This window comes from Eufriesea mexicana, unplaced genomic scaffold (assembly GCF_001483705.2).
Source record: "Eufriesea mexicana isolate 0111107269 unplaced genomic scaffold, ASM148370v2 scaffold5767, whole genome shotgun sequence".
Lineage (NCBI taxonomy): Eukaryota > Metazoa > Arthropoda > Insecta > Hymenoptera > Apidae > Eufriesea > Eufriesea mexicana.
The window spans coordinates 380,935-387,065 of NW_016913695.1; positions in this window are offsets into that span (position 1 = coordinate 380,935).

The following is a 6,131-nucleotide window of genomic DNA, read 5'->3' on the forward strand; positions in this document are numbered from 1 at the left end:
AACATGGCGTACTTCTGACTCTTCAGTTGGTACCTTCAACTTATATATTATAGATAACTGCAAAACAGCTTATCAAACTTCGATCATTATCGGATGCGTTGTTTGAAGAACCCTGACCATTTACTGCTTTTCATTTGCAGCGATAATTAAAGGAGGATATTGAAAAAGACCATTTTTGGCATCGCCTGGAAATGAAAACTTCCTTCCGGATCTTTAAGAGCATCTTCCAAGGAGAAAAAATTTCCTTTATCACTTTTATTGAAAATTGACTTTTACTGAACATTTTACTGGCAACGAAACTGCATCCACGGGATTCAAATACTTTAAAATATTTTGTATAAATATTAATAGAAAATAAAGTCGGACTGGAAGCCGTTCTTGCACACCTATGTGGATGCAAAGTTAGAGTACATGATGTTGGGCGCTGCTCCCCCGTAGCAATGCTTACATGGTATTTCGGCTCACAAGGACAATTCATATGGTGGAGGACGGGGGTTCGATTCCCGTCCATAGTTAGTAGTTTTTTCCAATCTATTTTTTATTTTGTACTCATTTTTCGCCTTGAAAACACTGTAAATAAACAATTATAAATAACATTTCTTAATAAAAAAATTTATTTTTTACGCTTTCTTATGCTAGTATATATTTATTACAAAATAATAACAATATTATGCAAGAAAAGCACTTTTCTATAGCAATCTTACTTACTACAGAAAGAAAACGAAAATATAAATAATCATTAAATACAGGAAATACAAAACCTATCGCTCATGCAAGTATTAATTAGTAAATTAAACACTGTATAAGAATGTTGCCTATAATTCCATCTTTGTTATGCAGTTATAAATGTTATAACAATACTAGAAGCAAAATGTGAACAAAAATTATATGTGAACATGCTCTAGGATATCGTTTACATAATGCGTGCATAAAATTCATAAATTAACTGCATTAAAAATAGTTATTAATGATAAACAATTACGATCTTCAGAAATATTTCGACCACGATGAAATAAATATTAATAAACAATTAATTGAGAAGAAATTACTATCGAAAATTATATTAGAAAGTTAATGAAGGTTGCGCCTTTACGATGCAATTATAAAAATTCATAAATTCATCATAAAAATTGAGTAATTTATTAATTTTCGACTGCTGAATTGGTTTATTAGGAAGTATCAGGAGCACATAACCAATGTTATTAATGAGTTAGTAATCTATTCAAAGAAAATCAGTGTCATCTATGATTTTGTACTCGAAACTCGGATTAGGTAGAAAGAACATAGATTGCGCCTAGAGGTCGCCTAAATCCACGTGACATGGTGGACGAAATAAATAAAACAATAAAACGACATAAATAACTAACACACGTTCTCTTCTCATCCCTTTGGTTACTTAAAAAACCCATAAAGTTTTCTACATTCTTTAATAAATTCAGCCCAAACAGTGGTTTTAATTAGACAATCAGCATTCATTTCTTTACCTGGCAGACGAGAAATATGCAAAGGTATGTCTTTACAACACAATTATAAAAGTTCATAAATTAATCACAGAAATTGAGTGATTTGTTAATTTTTCTCCTAGTGGAACAGGAGAGTGCATAGGAAATGAGAACAAATTGGCAAAAACGCTGAAAGCATTGTTGTATCCATGCAGGTGTACCTTTATCACGCAAAAGAATGTACGTCTTTGTATTAACATAACCTTTAGTTGTAATTAAATAGTGTAAGTTATGAGCCATTGCTTTTCCACCTTTTATTAGTGATAGCAGAGCTTGGTTGCGAAAAGACAATATTCTGTTGAAATAAACAGGCATGTGCAACAGTAGAAAAATATTGGACTCATGGAATATCACCAGCATAGAGCCATTGGATACCAAGAATTATATTTTATGGCAAGAAAAAATGGAAGCAGCAATACAAATATGTAAGGTATGATATGTCTATTAGATTCTAGGTTGGCTAACCATATGACATACAAGATAGAAATCTTTGATGGTCAAATAAAGATTCAGAAAATGGAAATGGTTTAGGCAGACAAAAAGGAATAAAATTAATTTAGGTGATGGCCTCTTATAACAACAAGATATAGAGAATACAGTGAGATTGAAAGGTATGTTGTATTCCTGATCTAAATAAATATTAATATCAGTTGTCAAAGTCAATGATCATCGCTAATATGTTAAGTTGCAGAATGATGGAGCTGAAGTATATAAAGAAAAAAGAGAGCTTCGAATAAAAGGAGTGAGAAGAAGAAACGCATATTATGTTGAATCAAGAAACAGGAAAGAGACAGCATATGTATCAACAGAGAAGGATGTGTGGCATTGACATGCAAATATGAGGATCATTGAAGAGATGGAGAATGAATACTTGGTAATAATTATAAAAGTTAAAGATAAATTGAATATAGAGTGTAAATGCTGCATTAAGGCCCAAATGTGTAGAAATATCTATAAGAACTTGAAAACTATAAAAGCTGCAGGAATAATAGGGCTATGGCACATGGAATTGATTGGACCAATAAAGCCAATGTCAAAAGGAGGTAAAAGCTACATCTTACCTGCTGATGATTATTCGAGAAAAGAACCATTTGACTGATTTATAAATGACCACAGATTTAATATGAAATATTATTGACGAAGGATTTTTTTTATTATAGGAGACTTACAAACATGAGTAATATTTATATGCAAAAGCCAACTACTAAGGGTATAGTAATAAGTATTAGTTAATAATATTTCAATAGATTGTATACCTGTTTTTAAAAATTTAACCAATATACAATATTTACTTTCTAAATTTCTTTATTAATATATTAAATAATTTCTAATTTGAATTACAATAGTAAGTAATAAATTGTAATAAATTTGATTTTAAAAGTATTTTACATTAATAAAACTAATATATTTGTTATAACTAGGTCATAAAAAAAACAACTGTTGGTAGTATTGAGATAGAATTATTGGCAAAAGAAACTTCAAAGGCATATTATTAGGATGACACTATATTTTATAAAATTCTCAAAGGATTCATAACACAAGGTGGTGATCCCATAGGTACAGGAGAAGGTAATAACATATATGGAGAACCATTTAAAATGAGACTATATTTTAAAATAAAATGAATTCCTTCTTTATTCAAAAATAATTATTGGATATATGTGTTTCAGGACAAATTTCATACAAGATTACGTTCTTTCGCAAGATTTAATTGCTATGGCTAATGCTGGAAAAGATGATAATGGTTCCCAATTCTTCTTTACTCTTAGTTCTTAGTTCTACTGGAGAAACTATATATAACATGCTTGAACTTGAAAAAACACTTGTAGATGAGGTAAATTTAATGTTTGCAAGAAAATATATCAAGAATTGATATAAATATAATATTTCCTCTGTTTTGTAGAATGATAGACTACTTTATCCTCCAAGATTGATATAAAATATAATATTGAACAATCCATTTTCTGATATTATCCCAAAAATAATAGTACAGCAAAGTGAAGAAGTAAAGGACAATTCAAAAACTAAAACAGCAGCAGCAAAATTAAAATCATATATGTTTGCATAATTTAGTCTCGATAGTATTGTTTTTTGCAATGAAAAATTTTGTTACAGAGATTTCAATCTTTTATCATTTGGTGAACAAGCAGAGTAAGATGAAGAAGAATCTGATATTAAATAAAAAGTTTAGTGATAAGGGCAAATCAGCTCGTGATCATTTAACTGATCCAAAATTAAGCTCTCAACCAGCTATTGAACTACCTGGACTTGCAAATAACAAAAGAAAGGAAGACCATAGTAGCGATTGGGAAAGTGATGACGAAGTAGAGACTCTAACTAGTAGAAACTAGTAGAAAGAAGAAATAGAAGTTATAAAAAAAGAAAAAGAGTTAGTTTATTGTTTACATTATAATTATATTATAGAAAGTAGGGTTTTTTATTGACTGTTTTATATTTATATTTTCAGAGCAATGAAGAAAGGATAAAAAATAAATTGAGAGATACAAAAAAAGAACCAAAGAATTATGTCGTTAACAATTAACGTGCATATGTGAAACTTTCAAAGTGAATAAAAAGTACCTAAGCATATAACCATCGTAGTTTCATTTTATTTTTTACCAAGAACAAAATCACTTGCCTTCATCTGTGAATTCATGTTCGTCTGTAATTAATTCATCAACTTTTGAAATTTTATCGTAAAGGCACAGCCGTAGAAAGCTCTCTAATATAATACTGGATATGAATTTGTTGTTATTTAAATCATTATTGGTGATTATTGTACAGAGTGTTTAAACTATTACCTTATACTACTAGATACTACTAGTTTGTCTTTCCATTAATATAATGGAATAATTATTAATTCCAGTTCATGAATTAATTATAGAAATTACGAATTTTTCGCAACAGAAATGCATTTATAATTGCTTTATTGATATTATTAAATATAAGAGACATCGTTTGATATTCTATCGAATAAGTATCGACATCAATACTTTGTCACATAGCTATTTCAAAGATGCAACATTTTCCCGCTACAAAAATACCTAGCGTATCCGGTTGCAGCCAACTTCCAGTTGGCGGCAAGCAAGCATACCGTTAACAAATAGTGAAGTATTCTCACGCGTCAAAGTGAAATATTAAATCTCAAAACGTTTCGTGAAGTAGTGATATTGCTGATTGACGTTATAATTATTTTACGAAGTTCAAGATTACTAGCTGTGAACATTTATTCGGTGGTAATATACTACATGTGAAACAAGGGATGTTGCATAGTGCAAATCATATAACGACACATATGAAAAATAAAGTGGTGTGAGTGCGGGATCCTATAATACTACCGCATCATCCGTTACAATCCGCTGTAGAAGATTCTAGATTTCGATTGCCCATTCGAATATTTAATCAACATTACTGAATAGCAAGCTTTTTAATAGTTTTTCCAATTTTTCGCCAATCTTGACATTCAATTGCAACATAGTTATGTATTATCGAATTTACATTCTAAATTTTGATTGTGGATTAAAGTATTTCATTACTCCTGCAGAGAATAGATTGTTCTCCAAACCAGTAGGGCAATTATTTTACAATTGAAGGCGCGTATATGACACAAAGTTAGGGAAAAGCAAGTGCTTGAGAAATCATTCTACACAGTTTACTTTTCTCGTCTATATTTCTGAAATTAGGTCTCCCGGTTAGGTTTTTTTCGTACAACAGCGTAGAGTGATTTCTTCCTTAACGGGATTAGATATTTTTTTTCGGTTTCGAGCGTGCGTTTTCCAAAAATAGAGGGGCAAGTGCCCGCGACTGTCAGATCGCGCTGCGCAATTTATTTTTTGGCTTCTAGTTTTTGAATTAGGCTTTTTGAACCGGATTTTTCCACTGATTCGCGTAGAGTAATTTATTCCTTAACGGGATTGGATATTTTTTTTCGGTTTCGTGCGTGCGTTTTCGAGAAATAGTGCCGAAAGTGTGAGTGGCTCTTAGATCGTGCTGCGCAATTTAATTTTTTGGCTTCTATCTTTTGAATTAGGCTTTTTGAATCGGATTTTTCCACTGATTCGCGTAGAGTGATTTATTCCTTAACGGGATTGGATATTTTTTTTCGGTTTCGATCGTGCGTTTTCGAGAAATAGTGCCGGAAGTGTCAGTGGCTCTCAGATCGTGCTGCGCAATTTACTTTTTGGCTTCTAGTTTTTGAATCAGGCTTTTTGAAACGGATTTTTCCACTGATTCGCGTAGAGTGATTTTTTCCTTAACGGGATTGGATACTTTTTTTCGGTTTCGATCATGCGTTTTCGAGAAATAGTGCCGGAAGTGTCAGTGGCTCTCAGATCGTGCTGCGCAATTTACTTTTTTGGCTTCTAGTTTTTGAATCAGGCTTTTTGAAACGGATTTTTCCACTGATTCGCGTAGAGTGATTTTTTCCTCAACGAGATTGGATATTTTTTTTCGGTTTCGAACGTGCATTTTCGAGAAATAGTGCCGGAAATGTCAGTGGCTCTCAGATCGTGCTGCGCAATTTACTTTTTGGCTTCTAGTTTTTGAATCAGGCTTTTTGAAACGGATTTTTCCACTGATTCGCGTAGAGTGATTTTTTCCTTAACGGGATTGGATATTTTTTTTCGGTTT